The 27678-nt window shown below is 36.9% G+C and overlaps 1 long non-coding RNA gene across 2 annotated transcripts in view; it reads right to left on the bottom strand.

The window, feature by feature from the left end:
* Positions 1–867: 867 nt before the first annotated feature.
* The window catches only part of LOC123379664, a 32773-nt gene continuing 5962 nt past the window's right edge, over positions 868–27678 (bottom strand). The window contains exons 2-5 of one of the 2 annotated variants that reach the window (XR_006584421.1): positions 18117–18250; positions 15470–15551; positions 9135–9260; positions 868–1403 (exon numbers count right to left, since the gene is read on the bottom strand). This is a non-coding gene — a long non-coding RNA (uncharacterized LOC123379664). The remainder of the gene's footprint in view (positions 1404–9134; positions 9261–15469; positions 15552–18116; positions 18251–27678) is intronic. The other variant, XR_006584422.1, reaches the window with a different exon arrangement.

Here is a 27678-nt window from a genome sequence, read left to right as displayed (position 1 = left end):
AGTGTATGCACAAACAGGAACATGTCTTCGGTGAAACTCGCTTTTCCCCCAGTTCTGTTACTACATTTTATCTTTTAAAAGGGAAATCCCAATTTTGCAAGAAAAAAAAATAACTCAAATTAACTGCAAAGACCAGTTGAAAGTCCCACCTAGGAACAGACCCTAAATTAATTCTCTGAAAATCGTTAATGGAAGTGAAAATGAATTACAATTTCCAACATAAAAAATGCATAAAAATATTCCCATCAGAGGAAATAAAGTAAAACCAAAAATTTGTTCTGGTGTGGGGAGTCTCAGAATGGCATATGGAGCAGGAGACCAGAATGCCTAAAATGTTAGGGAGAAATAAGTATTTAAAAATGAAAAAAATGTAGATGACATGTATGACTTTTAGGTATTTGCAGGAATATTTTTCAAAGGTAACATGAGGATGAAAATAATAGAGACGTCATTTTTAGCATTGTAGACCATGGCTACGACATAGCTCTGACCTTCATCAAACTCAACATTACAACATAAAACATGTATTTGGATCTGTGTCCCGGTAGAAAGACTTTGAGAGACGCTAACCTTTGGTTGATACTGTCTAAAATTCTCCCATACCTGCTTTGTCACATTGCGAGTCATTTTCTCTTTCTTCATGTTCTCTGAAAACATTTACATCCATTCTCCTTCCAAAATATATTCTCTCCTTACCTCTTAAAGTGTACTCTAAGCCAAAAGACCCTGTTCTATTATGAAAATAGAATAAATAGATACTGCTATGTCCACAGAAATGCTTCCAGTCTGTCATCACATCCTTCAAGGATTGCAGACATATTTTCTATTAGTTGACAGTGTATTTTCTTATAGCACTTCTGGGTTAAGTTCCCACCTATGTGATCCGTTATTTCATGTATATATGGAAAACAAACTGAATCACTATGTCCTGAACAGAAAAAAACAAACAAACAAAAAAAAAACACTGTGTCTACAGATGCTGCCATGTCCTAATATTCGATAAAATTCCTTCTTTACTATTAAGTAATTTGGGGAAGATTTAAAATGTTGGCAACCAATCTGCAAACTGTATGTAACTAGGAAGGTGACAAATATGCCCTTTCTCTAATTCTCCCCCGCTAAAAAAACCCAGCTATCTGGTCTTTCAACATGTCTGATAAAATAGTGGAATAAATACAAAAGGAACTTTCTGGGTACAACATTTTTCTGCTAAATTAGGAGAAGGTTTTATTTAACATTTTCATTTTCAACTTTAGAATCAAGTAACTTTTTGAAAAGATGGTTTGATGTAGAAAAACAATTAAGGACAAGGCGGAACCACACTTGTTCAATGACCTTGAGATGGCTCCTCCTCTGGGTCCCAGCTGACATTTCCTTCATAATTGATGAAACTGATCATAAAGCTGGAGAGAGAATTAAATGAATTAACATTTGTAAAGAGCTTTGTATATTCAGTGTCTGTCATATAGTAAGGGCTATATAAACACTTACCATCATGAAGATTCCAATAATGATTCTTCAACCCAGAGGTACATGATGCAATTTCAAAACTATTCTAACATGACAAATGTGAATAGACATATTTATATATCTCTAGTGAAGCCTTTGTAAAAGATTTCTTGCCAAGATTGCATGACATGAGGCACATATGTGTACTTTTCCCCAATATAACAAATACAGACTATAATTTTCTTCTTTTGCTCTCCAGACTGAGCAATCTAAGGACATATCTCTTCAACTTTATCAAATAGGGGTTACCATTGGGAGAGCCTTGATAGAGTGTATCTGTAAACATGGCCCCATCTAGCTGAGGGCAGAGTTCCAATGTTCAGAACTGATTTCCCCAGGGAGATCTTATTGGATATGAAGTTTCACTGAAAGTCACACCCAATAGCAAAGTGCAGGGAGGGTCACCATTAACCACAAGTGTTCAATTCTTCAGGAGAGCTGTTTAACAGACAGCTATATTTAACCTGGATGCTCTTCCTGTATGCACCATTGATGCATATTAGTTCAAAATGGAAGCCAGGGAACTCTTGCATGTACTCTAATAACTGAAGGGATTTCATAATTCTTTGTGTTGTTTACTTACATAGACACAGCTGTGAAAAGATTGCTCATGGGAGTCAAGACGATTCCTGATCAATAGGATACATTTTAAAGTGTGCTTATTCCAATGCGGAGGAAAATAGAATAAATGTCATGTTGCTGCTCAGAAATCCAATTGTGAACAGAGTTAGAAATGAATTAGAAAGACCATTCTCCTCAATTATTTGGCAGAGTTTTTAAAAACTATTTCTTCACAAACAACAATTGTACTTATCTCAATAGAAAAAAAATATTTTGGAAAATTTTCTTTATAATTGGTTGATATATATTTTTTCCAGGGAGGACTACATTTGTTTATCGAGTGCATCGGATGCTATGATCCATATATTACATACTTAGTTTTACTTAAGTCTTGTAACAAGTAAGTATTATATAGTCTAACTTTACAGCTGAGGAAAGTGAAGGTTGGTAAGTAAGGTCCCACAAAAGTAGCGCTATGGCAAAACAGGAATTTAAACCTGATTCGGTTCCACTTTAATTTTTATGCTACTTACACTACACTGTGCAGATACTGTATCAGACATGACTATTTTGGCTAAATTATGGTCTTTTTCAACTGTTTGTTTTGACGGTGTGGTAAATAAGGCTAGGCGTTTTTTTCAACTTCCCTCTAAACAGCTCAGCAACTATACTTTTGATTTTTTCTGCTTCTTCCATTTTGTTGAAGTATAACTTCTCTGCTTCATCTTCTGGATTTCTGGATATTATTGCTCAAACAAAGATACAGATTGAATCATTGGTACAAAAGATTTGTGTGACCACATCTGTGGCTACCAAGTGTCCATTATAGCATCAAGATAAATTCCATGGTGCTTTCAGGAAATCTACTATTATAACATTTCTTCCATCCCTGTTCCAAGAAAGCTAAATTTGTATAGCCTTTGACAAATGTCAGCAAAATAACTAGGAAGCTATTAAGAACGACTTCAAGAATAATCAGTTCCTGTACCCAAACAGCTGCCTTTTATCAAAGGAGGGGCATCTCCACAAAAGTTGAGACTAAATATGATTTCAAAATTTTCCAGTGCTTGCACCAAGATCTCATTTTCACAGGTAGATCCTGAGATACACCCAAGTAGAAGAAAAATAAAGGATTCAGTGCTCTTGTGATTAAATAGAGTTTTTGAGTAAATATTTGAATGCTGACATGATATTATTGGTTTGCAGAAGCTATCGGGTTTAAAAACCGTTAATGGAAAATGAGACGATATAAGACATTTTCCAAAATCCAACAAAACTAAACAATAGTCGTGAAGTCTAGAGCTAAAGGCCAGCACAACATCTGCAGAACCATGAATCTCACTCATAAAGCAAGACTTGTCAGTTTTCACATTTCTGGATGAATGAAAAGTATAATTACTTTGGAAATAGGAGGGAGACTATCTCAGAGTATTGAAATTAATCTTGTCTTTAATTAATTAATTAAAATTAATCCTGTCTCTGAGTCTGTGAGGGCAGGGACCCTATCTCATTAATCATTCTACCCCTAGTACCTACTGTTATGTATGAACGATGTGGGTGCTTAAAATATATTGGGAAAAGGAATTAGTGAAATAATAAATGGAGAACTTAGCTGTGGCCCCAGGCAGAAAACACCACATGCTTCCAACATAGGATAAGGAACGGTTGGAAACTGACAAGGAAGCTCAGTAGGCTACAAAATCAGTAGCTTTTTCCTCCCGATTTGCCTACTAAGATCTCTTAAGACATACAAGCCCAAGTGGAAGTGTTAGTGAAAGCTTAGTGCTCATACCCTATGTCCCAACCCCAGAAAAGTTGTTTCTCTGCCAGATTTGGGTTCATGCCTCTGTCTCCTCCTATCGGCGACTCTATCATCCTTCCTAATGTTACACTGAGTGCAGAACATATCCTGCAATGTCCCCTGCCCTAACAATCCTGTATTAACTTTTAAGAAGAAAAAACTTCACATTATAAAGGTCACACCAAGCAAAGAACATCAGTCATCTTAAGATCTCTCTCCTAAATATGCACTTAAATTCCTTAATCAATAAAGTCCAGTCACCAGTTGTTATTAGTAGTCTTATTCTGGGGGGGGGGGGCGGGGAAGGGCTGTAAAATTGTAAAATTGATGGGTTAAGTAATTCATCAACTCCTCCACATGAGTGTCCTGGGACTTTACCTCAATTATTCATTGTGTCCATTCACAATACGTTCTCAGGTAAGTGGAATTTGCTCACAATAACATAGTAAAATCCCAAATAGCTTTTTTTTCATACAAATTATGCAGCTACAACTGAAAGAAATTGCAGGACATCCAGTATACAACTTAGTGACATGTGATTCCATTCTAACATTTTGTAGAGTAATATTTTTCATTCAGTTCAAAGTAATTTTACAATCCAATCCCTGCAGTGAAGGATCTTTTGTTCTGAAGATTCAAAAAATATATATTTTGATGATTCAAAAGTGGGTAAAGAAGAGTTTCTTGATCTTAATATCTTACTAATTAAAATGGATAAGATTAGCATACAAACAGTGTTACTATGAAGCAGAAAGCACAGAAATTATTAAATATGTTAAGGGTAAAGAAGAAAAAGCCTTATCTATCTATTGGAAATAGTTGTCAGCAGATTGGTAGATTTTGGAGAATGATGATTAGAGTTTCATGATTATCAGGTGATCGGACAGGCGGAAACACAGGGGAAAGGAGCCTAATTCCATCCTGGCACAAATCCTGAGTGTATACTTATACAGCAGCAAATAAAAGCGTTTGCTGCAACATAAACTGCCTTTACAGTGCTAGCCATATGCCACGCACTATCCTAAGAACCGTACGCATGTTATAAAATGTTCTTATTTTTATTGAGATATACTTGACAGTTACCATCGTATAGTTTCAGGTGTAGAGCATAATGATTAAATATTTGTATGTGTTGCAAAATGCGCATCGTAATAACACCCATCACCATAAACGGTCTTAATTTTTTGTATGCAATGAGACTTTTAAGATCCACTCTCTTAGCCACTTTCAAATAGACGACACAGTATTATTAACTGTAAAATTTCGTCTGTACAGCAGCAACATGAGGCTAAGGTGTTAAGGCACTTTATTATTCCAATGACAGAGCTCGGTTGGACCTGGGCAGCCTTCCCCCATAAACCTTGCTCTTAATCACTGCACCATACTTCTCTCACTTCTTATAACCTCCTAATTGGGAGAGTGGCCTGCAAGCGATAGTCATTAACAAAAACCTCGATATCAGAAGGAACTGCTCTGGGCAGAAAAGAAGATGAATTCCTATTTCTATATTTCCAATTACAGATCTGTAATCTCATGGAGTTGGTTTCGAGAGTTGGAGAAAACTCCAGTTTGGGTTTGGAAATTAGCTTCACAGAGCTGAGATTAGAATGAATAAGTTTACCAGAGAAGGAAAAAATGTGAGAGAGAATAGGGTAGAGGACAGAGGCTTGAGGAAAGTCTTCACTTAGAAGAGAAAGAGGGCTCTGAGAAAGAGCAGGCTGTTGTGTCCAGGTAGCTGGTGGTGCCCCCCTGGCCAGGCTCTGCAGAGACCTGTCACTCGGACCACATTCCCACCCATCTTATCCACACGGCTCAGCTTTGTGTCTGGCATGAAGGAAACTTTCAAAAATCTTTTCGAATTAAATTGGAAAGAACTAACATATTTTGCATGTGTGCAATATGAGCCACAGGGTTTAATAACTGCACCTCATTGAATACCCATGGTGTCTTTTCTTCCTTCTTAGAAAAGAAGAACTGTGTTCACACATTCAATAAATGGAGAAACTATGAGCCAACTTCAGATTTGCGTAATTTCAAATTGGTTTCTATTTCTAAACCGTGCATCAGAGATGTCTACCCTTTGTTCATTGAATTGCTTTCAGTGTAGTTTAGTTTTTATTTTTGTGGGGATGATGGTTGGTGTTTAAAGAAATAAGAAGGCTTTCACATGAAATAATGAGCTGTCATTCTTACAGTCATGCTCATACTATCCTGAAACAAAGCAGAGAAAATTCAACATGAGGACTAGAGTTTGTATTTAAGCTAATTATTACTGTGTCTAAACAAAAAGAAACAAGAAGTTAGCAATATATGACATTGTCGAGACAGTTTTGTAATACCATGATGGTTGTCCTAGGCAAACGTCATCCATCTATCAAGAGATACAAAGAATCAAGACTTTCTCTCTCTCTCTCTCTCTGTTTCCCTCTCTCTCTCTCTCTCTCACACACACAGACACACACACACACACACACACATACACACACACAAACACACACATTTTTTTTGTCTTGATAATTGGACACAAGTTCATTCTATTTCTAAGATTTTGTTGTTGTGGTAGTGTTTTATTTGTTTGTACATGAGGAATTTCTTCTTGTCATTAGGACTTCCAGATTTATTCTAGACAAAAAACTCCCAATTAGGACCTTGAGGAAATAGATTTACATCTTCCTTGAAGGGTTATCAGTAAGCCCAAGAAGCATGTTAATTTAGGTGCATAAAACACCACGACCAAATAGATGAGCTATCTGTTCTGTCCCCCTGTTCTCTCCAGCTCCAGGGAGGAAAGGAGTGGGCCATGCATTTTCAGAGGAAGGGGTGGGGAAGTGGCATTTCCTCTTTTGTTAGATGAAAAAGGAAACCCATCCATTTAGGGTGTTTGAGTTTGATCTTGATCCTTCTGATCTAGAGTCATCATTTGTTTGTTAGATAGGAAAGAAATTTGTGCACTGACCCAAAGGAAAACATAACATCTGAATTATGACCTCACTCCCCCCACCAGCAGTCACATAAAAGAACCTTCTGAATTACTAACTATTCAAGTTGACAGGGAAAGTTTGAAAGGAAATGTGACATAATGTCATAATGTGAAAGATGGAAGGAAGAGACAAAAAAAGTCACTTTATTTTCTATTAAGAGTTCTCATTCATAGGAGAAATTGAGGAAAGAATAACAATGCAAAGGGCAATATCAAAAGTATGCTCGATTCTCACTTTTATTCTAGCCATTCGCCCTTTTGCTCTGTACCTCATCTCTCAAATTTTTTGTGGATTTCAACAAATTTGATGTGTTTTAGAAAGTCAGTGTAGAAAGGGGAGAGAAACTAGAATGGATGCTTCTTTTTTCAAAGTCATTTGGATGTTGATGCTTCTTAATGAGAATAGCTGTATTCCTGGTTCAAATGTGAGATGGCTTTGATATCTCATCCTGATGTCTTCAACATTAGTGAGCCATTATAATTTACAGATAATGTTGACATTGTGTGATTTAACCACACTGAGGACATTATGTTATTTGTTATTTGTTTTTAAATAAGAATGTTATTTTCTACAGTGTTGCCCTCTGTCTCTATGAACTAGCCAATCCATTCATGCAACATAATAAACATCAGTAGAATATAAAAGGTATCAGTGATGATACGTAATATGTTTGCAAAAGATGATATTGCATGTGACTGAGTTCGCTGAACTTGCTGCTTCATTCAAGCTTGGCTGACATGGCAGACTAAATGCTACTAAATGCTACAAAGGATCTTTTCTACAAAGCATCCAGCCCTCCAGCCGCATCATTTCAATATTCATGTGTAATTTTACATTTTAATTTTAAGAAACCGATTTGCCTTTATTAGCATTTTAGGTCTGTAAACAAAAATGACACACCTATTGTTGCAAGAACAGAAGGAAAACTAATGTGCATGTTCCTTTTGCCTGGAGATGTTACTTTTTATCCTATTTAAACAAATGTAACATTTTTTACAAACGCACACTTTTTTTATGCATCACTATAATTTACATCATATAGAACATGAAAACAGTATTCTATTAGATTATATAAAATCAGAGCTGAGCGATTAAGTCTAAAGCCCTAAGTAGGAGTTCAATAAACATCTATTAGATTAGCTAAAAGTTCTGAATTCTTATTTCTATTAATTAGCTATTTGAAGTTGGAAAGTTGTAGAAATATAATCAAATAGAGTCAAGCACAAAAAGAGAATAGGAATTATTGACTTCATAAAACCCTGAAGTCCTACAGTTTACCTTCAGGTATGGTTGTATTCAGGGACTCAACACTCATCAGGACTCTTTTGTTTTTGTTTTTGCCCCACCCTATCTGTCCCCCACCACGGCCATGCTTTCTTTGCTCCATGTTACCTTCATTGTCAGGTAGGTACTTTCTTTCTAGTGGCCCCGGAAGTTCCCAAATTCCATGCTGCTACTTAGTAACCAAGGCAGTGGAAAATCCCTCTTTTCCAATAATTCTCAAAACACGTTACTGGTAGTACTTCAATGGCCAGGCATGAATCCTGTGGCTTCTCCTAGATTTCAGAAGTGAAGTCATCCTACATAAAGACGTGGACTAAGAGTGAAGGAGTGATGTCCCAAAGTAAAATACAAGCATTATTTACATAACATGTGTCTACTACATAATCTCACCTGAGATAAATCCAACATTTTAGTACATTTCAATAATGGAATTTTACCAGCATTGCAATCCTGCCAGGGGTGTCTCAACTATTTCTAATGGTCATCGGTGGTTTTGATGTCAATATTTTAGTCTTTTAGTAATTAATTGTATCCAATTTAAAGGAGCAGTTTATGTGGAGAAAGCATTAGTTATTATCATAACTTTCCCTGAAATTTAGGGCCACAAGTCACTATTTTGAGAACAAGTTTAACAGCATGATTTTAAGAATATTTATTTTATTGAAATGATAATTCCATTTGAAAAATGACTTTAATTTTCTAAGCAGCCTGATCAGATTGACCTAATAAATGAAATTGGTGCTAACAAAGTGATGACAAATGTGCTTGAGTTGTTTTTCCAGAACTAAGAGGAATTTTGTTTTATTATTGTGAATATAGTAACTTTTCCAGCCTCTTATGAGTGGTTTATACGTGTAAGACACCTGGCTGGCCATGGTTCAGTATGCAGTCTGTGATCACTGTACAGAAAAAAAAAAAAAAAAGTTAACTGGCCTATATGGGGCTCAAGCCCCTGACCTCAGCCTCATTATGTATAGAACCGAATCAACTGTGCTTACCAGCCATAGACATGCAAGAGTGTCATCGAATGTCCCAGATTTCCTGACATAGGCTTCTTCCTTACCACAGGACAACACAGTTTGGTGATGACTCATCTAAGAAGCAGCCATGCACATCTCAGCTTCCTGAGGAAGGAACCAGAACAACAGGCCAAACAATCTTTAGAAGCTGATAAGGTTTAAGTCAGCACCTTCTTCATCAACATCTCCCAGGCCCCTCCACTGACTCCTTTTCCTTGGCACACCGATGTATGACAGTTACATCATTTCTCGGGAAATGGAACCCAGAGCCCAGTGATCTCTGTGGAATTATCATTATTGCTGGCATGTTCGTGATTAGAAGTCTGAGTTGTTTCTTTTAAAATTTTTTTTCCGTTGGAGGATGATAAATCCAACTAGATGCATCTCTGGCTTCAAGTATATCAAGCCTTAAATCTCAATTACTAGATTTCAAGTTTACTTAAGGTAATTTGGACATATTCTTAATTTTTCACAGTTTCATACTGTAAGATGAGGTTTCAAACGTGTAAGTACTTCATCATCACAGCTTTTGGTTTCTCCTTATATGAGAGATTGTTTCTAGCCCTTGACCTATATGATTAAAAAGACATAGTTTGTATTTCATACATATGTTAAAATGCATTTTGTACAGTTTCAAAATACAGCAACTGACCACATTCACTTACAATACTTGTTTTTATGTAGTTAAAATACTTGAAAAGGCTTTTTACCCCAGCTTTTCCGATGCATGATGCCTATAATTATATTGACACCAGATCATGGCTTATTAAATGTCTTTCATAATAAGCATCATAATCAGAATTCATAGACTGAGCCTATCTTTTCAAAAGAAATATTTGTTTTACAGTTTTTGATGCTAAAATTCCCTTTTTTATCTATTATTCTGTGGCAGTTACAGGGTTCAGGTTTTCCGGAGATTGATCGGAGATGGTGCCATTAAGTGCCTGATTCAAACTGCAGATATTTGGATAAATAAAACTTCAGATAATAGGGTTGATGTTATTAACTGTTATTTTAAGCTAAGCAGAAAGGAAGAAAGGAGTAGAGGAAAGAAAGAAGGGAGAAAGGAAGGAAGAAAGGGAGAGAGAGGGAAAAATAAAAAAAAAATTACTTGTAGATTTTTCATATACCTCTAATAGTATGATTATGTATGCTATTTAAATCTAACCCTAAAAAAACAAAATTAGAAAATGAAAAGTTCAGAAACTGTAACTAATCTAAAACAACTTTGTTAAAGTCAATAGGATCTGAAAACATAGCTTTATGCTCAGTAGATATCACATGAATATTTGCTGAGAAACTCAGATAAAGTGGCTGAGGCATTTCTAAAATAGATTTCTTTCTTTTCTCTTGCGAGCCAAAATACACTAAAAGGAAAGCATGAGTCCATAAAAGAAAGAGAAGTAACCATTTTAATTTAAAACGATTTGTTGGCAAGTCACTTTCCTCATAGTGTTCGGAAGGACTCTTTTTATGTGAGTTCAGAAAGCTGTGAAAATATTGTATATTGTACAACTGGAAAGATTACAGACATCCTGAAAAATAACAAAGGTGAAATACAATGCTATTTCAATCACAAAAAGTTAAACATAAGGATTTACAATAATGTAACTTATATGATCAGTTATAAACATATAATTCTAGACACATATAAGAACAAGTATAAAATTCTGTAATTAAAACATCCATTAAAACACATATGGACTTAAGAGTCTCACTGAAATTCCACTATTAACTTTTAAAGGGTCTTAAAGCTGCCAGTTCAGCTGTTTAAATAATAGGAAGACTTGTAATAGGAACATATTAGGTCATTGTATTAGAAAAGCCTACATTTTATACCTCTTTAATGTTAGTCTTTCTGGGATATTCCTTACATATTTTATTAGCAGCAAAACCCTGCCTGGGTATTCTTTCAGCTACAGAGAGTCTTTCTAGAACCCATGCGAATGTATTTGGTTGGGTGAGCAACATAAATGAAAACATTTTAAATACCCTTAAGTCTGGTAACCAAGTAGTACGCTTCTGATGGCAATTTTATCTCTCAATCAGAATTTCATAAGTAGTCATTACTGTAGAGTGTCAGTGTTTAGGAACTCTCTTGGAAGGGGAAGGTTGGGTTGCAATGAATTTATAGAATAACAGATGAAACCTCTAAGTATTTGTGACTGTTGAAAAGTGGAATCCTAGGAGATTTATTTAAATTGTTTTAAAATCAGTTCCACTTGGAAGGTCACTTCTCAAAACTATCTCAGAAGTTACTGAAGTATAGATAATGAATTACCCATGGTAATCACGCCACATTATCTGTGGAGCCATAGGGGGAAAGCAGATACTGGATACAACAGAGAGCACAAGGTAAATATGGATCAAGAGCCTCGCAACTGTCTACGCTTCATTTTGTTTACATTTACCTAACAAGTGTTCCACGTGGCCTCCATTTGCCTGCTGAATATCCCTGTTAACTTCAGCATTCATACCTTCAGTCTTATTCCTCTCGCTCCCATATCCTGTCCAAAAGATTCCCTGGCCCTTCCTTTGTCTCCCTGACTGTCTGCCTCCTTTCCCTTTTGCTTTTCTCCCTTTTTCCTTCTGGCTTTGTGCTGAAAGTGCTGTTAAACATCTGTTTTGTTTCTAAGGGTGACACTCTTTCTTTACAAACTTTCCTCATGGTAATCCCTTGAAAATTTGAAACGTTGAGTCCAGCTTTTGATCAATCAGTTAGCAGCAGTTTTCTCAAACACCCATGTATGTAGTCAACACAACATCAATCTTACCCTTTAAATACAGAGCCTCACAGAAATGGAGTAAAAATATCATATATTAAATTCTTCTTGGGTTAAAGACTATGCTATACACTTCTACAAATTATTTTATTGAAAATTTGCAACAATCTACTTCATCCAACATCGACTGGGTCCACATTATGGGGAAGAAAGAATACCTAACCCGGAGGCAGAGGCATGGGTCCTGACCCTTCTCCATTGCTTACCAGCTGTTCAATCATGAGCACCTCATTCTACCTTGGTATTAAAATCAACTGGAGATAATAATGGCTAAAGTTCACAGATGGCAATAGATGTGAAAATTGTCTTTACATTTCAAAGTACTTATTCAAGTATCAGATATTCTAATCTCTTGAGAAAGTGCCCAAAAGACTACCTTCAATTTTTCACATAATTAACTTTTTAAAGAGTAAATTAGAGCCCCTTAAAACTTTTCCCTATAACAAGGTCACTGTCACTTTTTCATGTATTCTTATGTAGGAGAAAAAGTGGTTGAGGTAGGGGTAGAAGGATTGGAATTACACATTATTAGGGTAGTCAATATTCCTAAGCTCCTTCCCTGCAATTTTTAAAGCTACAGAGAATCAAGCTCTTATTCTGTGCTCAGTTAAATGCTTTATATATGTCTGAAAGAGAAAAAGACAAATCCCTCTTGAGAATATAACTTTTCTAAAAAACCATGATGGACATGGCTTCAATATTCTGGGGGTGGGGAGAGAGAAGAAAAAGAAAAATCAAAGCTGAATTGCCCTGTTGGTAAAAACTTTGGAAAATCAGGACCAGGGAAGGTGCTGAAAAGTGAGACTGAAAAAGAAGAGCCAGGAACCAAGTCAAGGCACATTAGTGACAAGTTGCTGGTTGGGGAAATGGCTGAGGAACATTTGAAAATGGTATCATCTTAGCATACTTTATTGAAACACCTGCAAACCTTTGAACTTTGGTAAAGCCTGCCCCTTACCACCCCCCTCCCCACCCCACACATGCACATAAACACACTCTAATGGTGGTAGTACTCCTGGGAGGGATTAAGAATCAAGACAGCATCAGGTATATGTTAATGTGGCATGGAAAAGGAGACTAGACAGCATGGGAACCAGAAGAAACCAGACATGAAAGGTATACATGTGCACTTTACTAGGAGGCCTTAGAAACTGGATTTAAATCCAATATCTTGGAATAATTAAGTGGTGTGGTACTGGGAAACTACTTTTTTTCCTTTCTGAGACACTGATTCATTGGGAATAATTGAGGACGATAATATCCACCTTTAGGGATTGTTGTCTGGATTAAATATGAAAAAATATCTATGTGACCAATAATAGGCTCTATGGATATACTCCATGGACTCTAGTCTCTTTAAATCTTTCTGAACTCTGAGTTAGATAAATATTAAACTCCACCCCTCCCTCTTTGATTTTCTCAGGTATCAATGAGGATATTTCCAGAAAAAAAAGTTAAGTACCCTGCTGCAGAGAAGCAGGTGGTAACTTTGATTCCATGGTATATAGACTCCTTCCGTGTGTAAGCTCTTCATGTCTATGTATGGTGTGGATTTCACTGTAACACTGAACCGGGTGGGACTAATGTGCCGAGTCAGGTGACAACACAGGAAGCAAATGCTAACTAACTCCATCTTCTTAGCAATACATAAGATTCTGCTTCTCATCTTATTTCAGGGTGGGAAGTCATCTGATACACTGGTTTACATTAAGTGATATTGAATGATAGTTTAATGTGTAAACTTCTCTGAGGGATATGTGTATATTAAAAATAATAGTAGAGAACATATACTGAGCACTGCCTGTGTTAACAGGCACTTTCTAAGAACTTTTTAAGTATTATATACAGAGTTTAACTTCACACAACCACATGGCAAAGCTACTTTTAATATCCCCGTTGTGAAAATTAAAATAACTAAACTTAAAAATTTTTTTAATGTTTTTATTTATTTTTGAGACAGAGAGAGACAGAGCATGAGCAGGGGAGGGGCAGACACAGAATCTGAAGCAGGCTCCTGGCTCTGAGCTGTCACCACAGAGCCCGATGCGGGACTCGAACTCACAGACTATGGGATCATCACCTGAGCTGAGGTCGGACGCCCAACCGACTGAACCACCCAGGTGCCCCAAAATAACTAAACTTTAGCAGCTTAAAGAATTTACCTAAGTTATCATCATTAAATAATGGGACCAAGATCTTAACATAATTTTCTATATTCAATAAATATTAATTATCACTATTAACACATGTAGTTATTAATATTGATATTTTATATATTAATATTTAATATGTTTATTATTGATATTCCTCTTGGATTTTATCATCTCATAGCATTACATCTCAAAGCAAATTAGATAACCCTCTCCTTTTCACATAAAAAAAGGGATTCTTACCCTACTGTTCTGGAAATATTTTCTAGCAATTTAATCTCACCCATCTACACATGACTTTGGATTGTTAATTAATATTTTTGAGCTCTAAACCTCTATATTATGTCACTTTCTTCTTGAATTCCCTCAAAGTTTTCTACTAGTTCATAGAACTTAGTCCATGTTTCTATGAGACCAGAGTGATTAGTCAGTCCATCCATCTTTATTTTGTACGCAACATGTCAAAGTTTCTTCTACCTCTGTGCAACGTTATCCCCATATCCTTCATCACCTTGTCAACCTCCATTCACTTCCAAGGCCAAATTCAGTATAACTTTTACAGTGAAGAGTCCTGAGACCCGTGCCTCAGGCTAAGTTAACTCTACCCAATAGAACCTCTATTACATAGCCCACTTCCTTCTATAACAATAGCATGGCACTTGTACTAATTTTCATAATTGCTTGCCCTGTATTTTCCCATAGATTGGGAATTGCATGAAAGTAAGAATATGTCTGCTTCATTTTGTTTTCTTGTTTCACCCCTTTTATCCTATTTCCTATCATACCATAAACTGTATTCAGGGCCTTCCAGACACTTGCTTATATTCATATAGGCACATCAAACTTAAAATATCCAAGACTCAGCTTTTTCATCTCTCCCCAAAACCTTCTTGAGAATCTGGGCAATGACTGTCTACCTACTTATCCTCAGTCATTCAGGGAATTATTCTACACTGCCCCCTTCTCTCCCTCTGCTTATCCACAGTCATCAGGTTATGGAGATTCTGCTTCTTAAACACTTTTCCTCCTCTCTATTTGCAAAACCCAACGCACTCAATCTGTCTTGAAGTATTTTCAGAACTTGTCTGGTCTTTTTGTCTCAAATCTGTCCCTCAAATAGATATTTTCCCCCCAAACACACAGCTGGTCAAATTAAGGTTCTGCCAAAAGCTTTTCAACGAACGATTTAACTGTCCTCAAAATATTGTCCTATATTTTTGTTGTCCTCCCCTATTCTCCACTTTCGTCCTCCCCTTCAACCATGCTACACAAATATTCGTATAAAGACCTTCCCTTTCATGTGCCTTCCCCCCACCGGCCGCCCCGCACTTGGATTCCTCTCCTCCTTGGGGAACATAGCTAACTCTTATTTAAGAATCACCTGGTAATTCCTCTAGGAATCTTTTCTTCCTCATTCTTACCCTCTCACTCTGTTCTCCAGGGTTTGATATTTCCATAGTGTCCTATAATCAAATATAAAAGTTTCACATTGTATATTCATTGCTTATTAAACCTGAAATAAGGAATACCAAATTTGGTTAAAACAATTCCAAAATTCAAATTGGTTAAAAAGAACGTATTTTTTATTGTTTCTGTTTTGTTTCACAGTAAATATTTCATGCCTATCCCAATTTCGACTTAAGAGAAAATCCAGACACCACAAGAACCCATAAGGTTTTTACTTTTGTTTTAGTTTCATAATCCAACATTCATAATGAAACCTTTCTAATGCTATCATGAAGCCTATAGGAACTGTAAAAACTCTCATCTCCCTGGGGCTAGTATTCATTTGTTTGTTTTGGTTTTTGTTTTCTTTTTTTTTATAGCTTTAAATAGTTGATTTTTGAGATAAAAACTTTAAAAGCTTCAAAAATGATTTGGGGTACTTCCTGTGTTTTAGCACTACAAAGACAATATTCCAACCAAAGTGTTTTTCTACATTAAGAGAATCTCAAAGGAATCTCCATAAATGTGAGCTGTGGTTTATGAGACACTAATCTTGATCCTTCAGACTTTCTCAGAAATTGTGGTGATTTTGAGGAATTGGTTTCCTTTTCTCTCCTGTCCACTTGCTTGTGTTTTATTTTTTTTATATATATTTATTTTTGAGAGAGCGCAATTGGAGGAGGAGAGGAGAGAGAAAGAGGATCCCGAGCAGGCTTCGCTCTGATAGAGAGCTCGATGGAGGGCTCCATGTCTCAAACTCACAAACTCAGAAACCATGAGATCACCACTTAGGCTGAAGATGTCATGTTCAACAGACTGAGCCACACAGACCCCCCACTTGCTTGTGTTTTAAAGAGAGGGAAAGAAAGGAAAGGAGGAAGAGAGGGAGTTAGATGCTTCCTTCCATCTGCATGATTTCCTATTTATCCTCTGCATTTTTGTTATTTATAAAGTTAAATGTTTGGAATATGAAAGGAAGATATGTGGGGTTTTGCTTTTTGTTTTGTTTTCAGCTCAACCTCTGAGTCATTTAAATGTTTTTGACAGGATTATAGGTAAAATTTCTATTAAACCTATCAGTTTACTTTTTATATGTAAGAGGTGATTAGATAAGCTTGAGTGTATATTAAATGTAGTTAAATTAAGAAAATTCACAGATATTATTATAAAATAAATATTTAAATTGACTATGGAATATACATATATTGAAATACATATATATTCTGTGAAATATTCCTTTATATGCACCATTCACAGAAACTATTGACAAAATGGAAATCTATGAGGAGGATAGATAAATTTTGAAAAAAAAAAGGCCTTGAAAAAAAAATTTTTAATCTATCGCTATTAATTTGACTGAAGTATTCATCTGTCTTGTTCTCAGCTTTTTGCAGTAAGCAATAATATTATCTACTTTATATTTCTGTGTGAGACACATAAAATGATATATATGACGTTCCTAGCACAAACTCAGCACAAAGAAAACCCTCAATAAATGCTAAGTATTCTCCCTTTGACATTTTAAATCCTAAATGTTCTACATGTTTAATAGCTGTTTTATGTTTTTTGTCATGTAATATTTTAAATTATCAAAAAGGAAAATTTAACTCTTAAACTGAAGTCATGTGCTTATTTGGATACAATGTTTCAGATGCCCAGAACACATCTTTTAATGCAATCTACCCACTATTTAACATGGCAGATGGTAACAGAGTATAAAATTACTGTCTTGTTTGTTAATATTATAGATATGTTATCTGGGGCACAGTGTGACACATGTGACCACAGGAAGAGAAGGAGGTGCTCTGGTTCCCTAACAGATAATATTTCTTGTGACCTTTGCAATGTTGACATGCAATTTTTCCTTGCAGGATTCAGTGATCCTACTGATTCTAATCTATACAGGGAGATAATAACATACAATCTGGTCAATTTCCTTTCTTTTTTTCTCTTTTTACGTATAAGTAACCCAAAGCAAGAAGTTTGCAGAGTTGTCTCCATAATAAAAAGTTTTATTGAGGTAAATTTGAAATAAACAGTGAGCATACTTAAAGTTACAATTTAATCTCTCTCTCTCTCTCTCTCTCTCTCTCTCTCCCCCCTCTCTCTCCATATATCTATATATATCTATATATATCTATATATATATAGATAGATATATATGGAGGAATATATAGATATATGGAAGAATATATATATATATACATATTTCTGAGAAACCACCAAGATACTGAACGTTCAACATATCAGCACCCAGGTTTCTTCCTGCTCTTTTGTCACCACTCCCTCCTATCTCCTGCCCCTTCCAGTCCTCATGCAATCACTAACCTGCTTTTTGACACCACACGTTACTTTGCATCTCCTAAAGTCTTATATAAAAGTAATAATACAGTGATGCCTGGTTGGCCCAATCGGTTTAGCATCTGACTCTTGATCTTGACTCAGCTCATGATCCCAGGGTTGTGGGATCGAGCCCTGTGTCAGGCTCCATATGGAGCATGGAGTCTGCTAGAAATTCTGTCTCTCTTTCTCTTTCTCTCAAAAGAAAGTAGTCATACAATATGTACTCTTTTTTCACTCACTTGGTTGCATCAATTTGATTCACCTGTGTTACTGCACACGTCGATAGCTCGTTCTCTTTTATTGTTAAGCGGTATTCCTTTGTATGAATATTCCAAAATCTGTTATCTTTTCACTTGTTGTAGGACATCTGAACCTACAAAAATAAAATAAAAATAAAAAAGCTGCTATAAACATTCTTGAACAAACCTTCCTATGGATATATGCTTGAATAAATACCTAGGGATGATGTCTTGGCTGATATTTTTCATATTTTTTCATTTGCTCATAAGGATTTGTAATTGCTTGCTGAAGCATCTTTCAATGGCTGCTTACAAATCCTGTCAGATAATATCAACATCTGATTTATCTCCGTGTTGGCATCTGTTGATTATGCTTTCTCATGGGGGGATTTTCCTCGTTCTTACTATGAAGAAGAGTTATTGTTTTCCTATTGACTAGATACATTTGATATTACGCTACGAGACTGTGAATCTTACTTAACTTTCTTTAGTAGGCAGTCCCCAGGTGAGGTGTCACACGAGGCCACTTGGGTGTGTATGACCATCTTCTCACATGCCTGGTCGGCATTCCTCCCGTGCCAGCGGGGTGCTGACTCCCACTGCTCATTGCAGACAGCGAGGGTGTAAGGTTAGCCTCCCCTTGACCCTGCCCTATGTTCCCATTAAATATAGGACATCCGTTCACACCGCCTCATTACCTCTGAGCAGAGGGGTAGATCAGCTTTCCCCTGACCTCAGCTGTCACCAAGAAAGTGGGAAGTGAAGGACTCAAGCCCAAAACGTGCTTTCTTGGTACAATTTGGAGAAGCTCAAACTCTTTACTGGCCCTCCCCACCATCACCCCCACCACCAGAAACCAGGAGAGGGGAAGCGGGGCGAGTGGAGTGTCAACCAGTCTTGCCCCTGCTACCTCCTGGCGCCTCCTGAGGCGGGTGCTCGGCAACCACGCTGGAGATGGGGGAGCTGTGTGTCAAATCAGGAGTGTGTGGCCCGCCCTGCTTCAAACCACTTTCTCATGGTATCCCACCATTGCCTGCTGGACATGGAAGTTCAGCTCTCCCGTGGGCCTTAATGACACCAGGGGCGGGGAAAACATGAGCCACTTCTTAGCACCTACTTCCACCACTTTGTTTCATTTCATTGATGCCATGTAGGGTGGAGGCTCTTCTTCCCATTACTATGGAGGAGAAGGATGTAAATTCTAATGGTGACCAGTTATACAAACACCACCTCCTTCAGGCTCTTTGCTTGTGGGTGTGCCATGGAGGCTCAGCTGACCTCTAGACCCCCTAACACCATCCTCGTAGGGAAACTGGAACACCACTGCATTCGCCAGGCAGATGATGAAAGCTGAGCTCCCTGCTTGGCCGGCCCATACTGCCATCAGTTCTCTAGCAAGATCAACACGTCTTCTCCTGAAACACAGTGTCTTGAAAAGCAACGTTTCGTATATTTTATCCCATTTTCGGTTATTTCAGGCAAAAGGGTAAACCTGGCCACTGTGACTGAATCTCGGCTAGAAGCAGAAGTCTGAAATAATTCTTCTAAACGAATTGTCAAACTTTCTGAAAAGATGGACTTGAGCAGAGCTGTACTGGTCACAGTATCCAACATTGCAATCAAATGTAATAAGCTGAATACATCAGATCACAGGACCAGAAAATGAGTCACCGTGGTATTCTCTCCATAATGACTTCAGATTTTAAAAATGGAGTGTTCCTCGGTAAGATCCAATCAATAGCAAACTGTTGTCTTATGTCTACAGTCTGCTAAGCATTCGTTCGTGTTTTATTTTAATGTAAACAAAAATAATAAAATGGGGATAAATACTTATTCAAATAATTAACTGTGATTATCACTTATGTACATTTGTGAATGGTATTTATAGTTTCCTTAGTAGTATTGCAACAATAAAAATTTCTTAATTTTGATAATGCACTATGTGAGATGTTAATTACAGGAAGCGAAGTGAAGGGAATACAGAAACTTGGCACTATTTTGCAATTCCTCCGTAAGTCTAATTCATCCCAAAGCAAACAGTTAAGCTAAAAAAGTTCCCTATGTTTCTATAACCATAGTCAATGACTTGAAATATCAGTCTTTTTCATCCTTATCCACTCCACTCCTCCAATCAATCCGAAAGCTTGCATTTTTTTTTTTTTATGTGGGCACTATCTTTTGTCTTCTGCAACACACTCATTGCTCAAGGTCTCGTTACTTCTAGCTTGGATCATCGCAATGGCCCTGACATTCATCATTCTATTTCTATGCCTGAGAAGAAACAAGGAATGTAAGTAGGTCCCTTAACTCTTCTGAACCACAAACGTCCTCAACTGTAAAATGGGAATAACTACAAAATGACAGTGAGAGACAAATTACTTCTGTATCTATATCTATGTGTATATCTAATCTATATACCTATATCTATATCATCGGTATTTATATCTATATCTCTCCTGAAATGGGCAAAGCACTTGCACTTTAAAATGCTAATGCATAATTAATTGCCAGATGCAGCCAATCATCAACAATTCCTTCCAGGAAAATCATTTTACTCACATGTTTTAGGTTCACAGGTTTTCTGTGATCTGCTTGCATAAAAGTAGCCGCCAGCAGTGACACTAAAACCCAAAGCACATTGACATGCCTCAAGCCAAGTCCATCTTGGGGATTGCAATAACCTCTTATTTCCACTTTGTTCCATTTCAGCTATGTAACATAGCCATACAGAGCTAAAGCTGTTAATTTTCATTTTGTCACCTTCAGTAACTCCTTAAAGCCATATAGCTCCAGAGCTGCCTACAAATTAACCCCAAGTAAAATAAGTCACCCTCAAATGATTGAATCGCCTTCCTGGATACATGTAATAACATCCATTGATTAACACACCTGTAAGTACATGGGTAAAACTAAAGTAATAAATGCTTCATCAAGAAATAAATTTTTGCAAGTTCACTTGCAGGAAACAATAGGATATGCTCTTAAAATTATTCATGGCATTTAAAAGCCATCATCACCTTTATAGTTTGTCGCATTTGAATATTCTTCATGAGAATGAACATAAACATTAGTCTTTCAAAATTAATGATATTTTGTAGAAGCATTTTGCTTTACAAGTCACTGACTCAACGCAACCTTTCCAGATACCCAACTTCTTCTTTTTCTTGCCTTTCTATAGAAGAAATAATCCAAAATTTCCTAATGATATATAGCAATGAGATATCTTAAACTTTTGATAATGTACTAGGCATATTTTTAAAGTTAGATTAGATACTTGCAAAGGATTTAAAACCAAAAGCAAGCTTTGTATTTTAGTAAAATTTTCCGGTTCTTAATAAAAGTAACACCCACACAGCACCATATGTCGGCTGGGTAAAGGGGGGAAGGGTAATGAATAATTCAAAATTGCCGCCAGAACCTTAACATTATAATGGTTTTCATACTGCTTGGTTATTTCTTGCCGGACTCACTTAACTGGCATAGTCCACGTTTCCACACAGCTTTATTCAGTGAAGAAAATCTATGCTGAGACCCTAAGCCTTAACAAATTGCCAAGGGATGAGCCTAGAGAGGACTGGGGATCTCTGTATATTTAAATATTCAGGAATCACACCTGATAAATACGAAGGGTAAGGCAGAAACTCAAGTAAAGGAAAAGGTTCCTATTTGCATCCCAGGTAGTCTGCCATTTCACTATGATGTTAAATGAGAACCTTGGCTTTCAATATTGACAGATGAATGATCTGACTCTTGAGGAAAAGTTATTATCCGGCACGGGCTCTGTGTTATACAAGCCATTCTGTTTTAGTTCTGGGGCACTTGGCATAAGGACCCTCCACCATTATCTGCAGCTTGAGAACGCACAGCTGGAATGGCAATGGATTTGTTATTTGTAAAACATCCACGAATTTCACCACAGGCCCCTACCAACGTGGAAGCATCTGTGAGTCAAACTGTTCCCCAGCTGTTCATCCACTACCTGCAGGTTCTTGTAGCATCAAGTCCCTATTAATACTGCTGGTTACACTGCACCCTGATGAGTTTGTACAAAATCGTTCCTTTTATACTACAGTTTAATGCATGAAATCCCTCAAGATAAATCCCTTAAGATTCTTTTTTTTTAAAAAATCATGTCTTTTTGGAATTGCTGCCAGAGTTTCTGGGGCAACTCTCCACATTTTCATCTGAACCCTTGTTCCTAAGTTTCTGTAAAAGGTCCTCCCTTCCAGGCAGATACATCCTTGGTGCTTTTCCACACAAAGAATAGAAAAAATTTCCATGGAAGCAAGATTCAGAAGCTAAATAGAAAAAGGAAAGAAAAAAAAAAAAAGCCAGGCTGAAGCCGTTTTAGGTCTTATCTTCAAAAGCACAATTGCTTCAGGACCCCTTAACAAATAGCTTTTCTTATTAAGGCTCTGGAAATTTTAATTTCTTTAACAGTGACACACATATTTTAGGTTTTAATTAAAAGCTTTAGTGATAATAATTTGTATCATTGTACCACGGTACTTTTATTTAAAAACAAATTGCATTTATAAATCATTTGGGAAAGGGTATTTAACGGCTTTACTTCAGGAAATGGAAAAGGAGTAGACTTTCATATTAAAAGCAGAACAATAATATATAACATTTAAATTTGCAAAGACACCAACTAATAATTATAGTAAATGAATGGTTACAAGGTTTAGCAATTCAACAGAGTTTCACAAGTGTTCCTGAAAAAGCATACAATGACTTGTTTTAAAATCTAGATCTCTTTGATGATGGTTTTGTTTTTGTTTTAATTTTTAAACATTTATTTATTTTTGAGAGACGGAGAGACAGAGTGTGAGAGTGACAGTCACTTCTATTTTTGAGTGACAGAGAGAGAGGGAGACACAGAATCTGAAGCGGGCTCCAGGCTCTGAGCTGCCAGCACAGAGCCTGACGCTGGGCTTGAACCCACAGACTGTAAGATCATGACCTGAGCTGCAGTTGGATGCTTAACAGACTGAGCCACTCAGGCGCCCCAATTATATTCTGTTTTGTAGCTCCAAAGTTTCAATAAGATCGGGTTAATTGCTGTAATCCATGAATCCCCCCAACAGAAGCTTGCCATTTTTTCCACATTAGCAGATCTAGATTTCTTGATATCAAATTGGGTATTCCCTCCAGTACTTGTGTTTGTTTTTCTGTAAATTCACGTTTCTCTGAATCCAAAATATGTAGACCCAGTTTAACAAGAATATAGTCACACGAGTATAAAGTGTAAGAGTTTAAACCTGGACAAGGTAGTATCAGTAGCTTCACTTGCAAGTAGACTTTTAGATACCGGTTTGATTTTTGAATTTCAGATATTAACCTTCACTTGTAGATTTCTGATATAAGATTTGTTCGTATTCATAAATGGACATAAATATAATATGCTTTTAAACATGAAATTCCTAATATGTAGGCCACTTTCAAATAGGAAATAATATATTTCTGGAAGAAAGAAAATAAATTAAATATTGTCTGCCTGCTTACATGAAAAGAAATACATCACCAGTTCATAAGTAGAAGGATAATTGGTAGTTTACACTCCTTATGCATGTGGTAAAGGATAAGCTCATCAGCTTCTGATCTGTGGCTTGGCTGACCACTCAAGGCAATATTTCTCTAAAGAAATAACTACTCTCTTTTTCCATGTATCTTCCCTCTCCATATCATTGCTTTACATACCTCCTTCTCAAACCCGATTTCTATCCAAGCACTTACTAGGCAGTGTCCTTTAACCACTTACCTCATAGTCACAGAGAATTTCATCATAATTCATGACACTTTGGCAACACCGGTCAAGCTCAAGATTGACATGTGATCTAATGCTCAGTCTTCCCTCTGCCTAGAATGTTTTTTCATATATTTCATTTTTTTATGGCCATCGCCACTTCTTGTCATGTTAATGTATCAGTGATGCCTCCCTAAACTATCCAGTATATATTAATCATCCCCCATCATTTCTGTGTAAAGTATGATTCACATTTGTCCACAACCAACAGAAAATTCAAAGAGTAGCTTAATTGAATTAATACTTTATTTTTCTCATGCATAAGAAATAGGTAGGCAATTGGTAAAGTTAATTCAGGACACTGTCCTGTCTTTCTCACATGGTCACAGTGTGGCTTCTCTAGTGCCAGCCATCACTTTTGCATTCCAGCGAAGAAGTAAATGGCAGAGGAGGGCGCACACCTGAATAAGGAAAGCAAAAATGTCCCAGAAATTTCAGAAGTCTTTCTAAATCTTATTATTCAGAATGGTGTCATGACTACCGTTAGCTGCAAAGGATGCCTAAACAGGTAAAATTCGGGGCGCCTGGGTGGCGCAGTCGGTTAAGCGTCCGACTTCAGCCAGGTCACGATCTCGCGGTCCGTGAGTTCGAGCCCCGCATCAGGCTCTGGGCTGATGGCTCAGAGCCTGGAGCCTGTTTCCGATTCTGTGTCTCCCTCTCTCTCTGCCCCTCCCCCGCTCATGCTCTGTCTCTCTCTGTCCCAAAAATAAAATAAAAAACATTGAAAAAAAATTAAAAAAAAAAAAAACAGGTAAAATTCTTGCCACCTTGAAGAGCAGTGATATTGTGTTAGCAATGAAGGAAGAGTGAATAAGCAACTAGCAACACCTGTCAAACTTCCATGCACACCTTGTGTTTTATTTTCTTCGCTGCCTTTATTAATGGATTTATTGGTTTATTTATCTACTGTCTCTCTTACTAGAAAATGAGCTCCAGGGGAGCAGAAGTTCTGACTGTCTTGTTCACTCCTGCATGGCCATAGAATAAGTTATAAATATTTTCTTAGTGAAAGGATGTTAGATTAATCTGGTAATTTCTTAGTGAAAGAAGTTGGATTAAATAGTACTTTGAGGGGCGCCTGGGTGGCGCAGTCGGTTAAGCATCCGACTTCAGCCAGGTCACGATCTCGCGGTCCGTGAGTTCGAGCCCCGCGTCGGGCTCTGGGCTGATGGCTCAGAGCCTGGAGCCTGTTTCCGATTCTGTGTCTCCCTCTCTCTCTGCCCCTCCCCCATTCATGCTCTGTCTCTCTCTGTCCCAAAAATAAATAAACGTTGAAAAAATAAATAAATAAATAGTAACTTTGACTTATCCAGCGCAAATACTTCCTGTCTGAAATTGTCACAAAATGACTGTGCTATTTTCAGCTAACTGTGTCAATGATTATTTAAATTTTGTAATCCCAAGAAGTACCATGTAGAATCAGACTGGAAGGATTTCCTGTCATCACTTTGCTTTGGTTTGAAAGAATTCTAATACTTGAAGTCCACCATCTTTTCTGTAGAGCTAATAATTCCAATCACAGCACCATTTTCTTCTTACTACCCCCAACCCTCACAAAAAACAAAAATGTAAGAAGCAACATAATTTTGAACACGTCCCATATGCCAAAAATTCCACTATGTATCACATACATAAGTATTTTTGAGATGAGGAAAGTCATTTGTTTACTTAGCTTCTGTAATACTATACATGAATGAAAGATGATTGTTATTGGCTTTCTAAAGCCTCATACTTTAACTTCTAAAATACGGCATTTCATAAGTGTCTGTTATATGCAAATTAAGAAGACTAGGCTACTTCTTTACTGGGCTTTAAAATGAAATAAACGTGTAAATACCTGCTAAATATAGTAAATATCTGCCTATAAATAGATTAGTTGGAAGGTGTTCAAATACTTTTGAAAAGAGTATCATAAACAAGTATAGGTGAGGAATGTAGTGGCTTTTTAGGAACAGGCACCTACAAGCAGAATGGGCAAGCTTCCACATGATGATCTCCAATCATTTCTAGCACCTGTTATCAAATGCCATCCTTCCGGACGTATGCTGCCTGGAAAATAGTTAGTTTTGTATTTCTTGGCCTTTGATATTGTTGGAAGCAAAGTAAAATCATTCATTGTTCAACTCTTTATCAGTCCATTTGACACTAGCATAAGCAGTCATGGTCACGTACCCAATTCTCACCACCTAGAAAGGAAATTTCAAGTCAATAAACAGAGCAGTTCCCATTGGTTCATGGGGAATTCTCCAGTAGTTTCTTTACAGAAAAATCACACAAAATTGACACAATCCTTTTTATGTCTCATTAGTAAACAATAATTATTGAAGGATATTATTTTTGTTTTGAAAGAGAGAAAGAGAGAGAGCAGGGGAGGGGCAGAGGGAGAGAGAGAGAGAGAGAGAGAGAGAGAGAGAGAGAGAGGATCCAAAGCAGGCTCTGTGCTGAGCCTGACTGGGGGCTCGAACCCATGAACTGTGAGATCATGACCTAAGCCAAAGGCAGATGTTTAGTGACTGAGACACTCAGGTGCCCCATGAATGATGTTATTTTAAATCATCCAGGCAACTGTTTTTCTTGTGAGAGGACTAAGGAACTAAGATACTATCACTTAACTGAGCTACTCAGAGTTGGAGAATCACATTAGAAGTGGTGTTAAAACTAAATCAGGTTTCCTGACTACTGAGCCCGTGTTTGGACCATTCTTTCACTAGAGTCCCTGATATATTGTTAACTGAAAAGGATCATTAATTCTTTCAGGGCATGAGGGTATCATTAAAACACTCAGGAAGAAGCTACTTGCCCACCATGATACTGACTCCCTGAAACAGTTACAAGAATGAAGAGTTACACCCACAAGGTATTGTATAGACCTTGGCTCATTCTAGAATCAGAAGTTATCTTTAATTTTCATCTTTTGAAATAAATATAACTTTAATTGCATGTCTGTATTTGCTTGTTGTTGGCTTAGGAGTTCAGAAAATCATAAACCTGAGTGTTCCATTCCCTCTCTCACTGAGCTGTATACATTTTCAAGGAAGGAATAACGTGAAAGTGACAGCAATGACAAATAAAATTGCAATTCCAGAGTTTCAAGTTGTTTTCTTTTCTACTTTAGATTACATTATGTATCTGCTACTGAAGACTAGGTTTCTTTCAATATCCCAAACTTCATAAATGATAAAAATGGAATGTCTGGTCCTATAGCTAATAAAAAAGTTGGCAGGTGAATACATTCTTATATCATTAACTGTTTTTGCAACAAAATGAATATCTGAACTCAAATTTAGTACAAGTATTTAAATGACTCGGTTGCAACCATCTATATTCTTGAAGCAAATTTTATTTAGTGAATTTCATTCATGGGTAACTGATATTCTGATGAAGTTAAATTTTTTGCATATGACAAGATCAAAACTAAAGTAAGATGTCTTGGCCTTTTATTTAAAGATGGAGAGAAAAACAATTCTTAATAGTAATATTATTTAGAGCCTATAATTGTTGCCTGCTCATTTCAAAATACAAAATTTATTCTAGAGTTTTAATCATAAATTCTACTTCTCTGAGTTTGAGGAATATGCCAGAGAAAATATAAGGAGAATGACGGTGAGAGGGGAAAGGAAAAGAATGAGAGAGAAAGAAGAGGAAGAAGAAGGAGGAAGGTGTGGACGAAGAGGAGGGAGGAGAGGGGGGAGGGAAAGGAAAAATGCAGGAAGAGGGGGAGGAGTGAAAGAGGAAAAAAAGAAAAGAAGGAGAAGT

This window comes from Felis catus, chromosome C1 (assembly GCF_018350175.1).
Source record: "Felis catus isolate Fca126 chromosome C1, F.catus_Fca126_mat1.0, whole genome shotgun sequence".
NCBI classification, from domain to species: Eukaryota; Metazoa; Chordata; class Mammalia; order Carnivora; family Felidae; genus Felis; species Felis catus.
The sequence above is the reverse complement of the archived record's forward strand: the minus strand, read 5'-3'. Positions and strand labels throughout refer to the sequence as shown.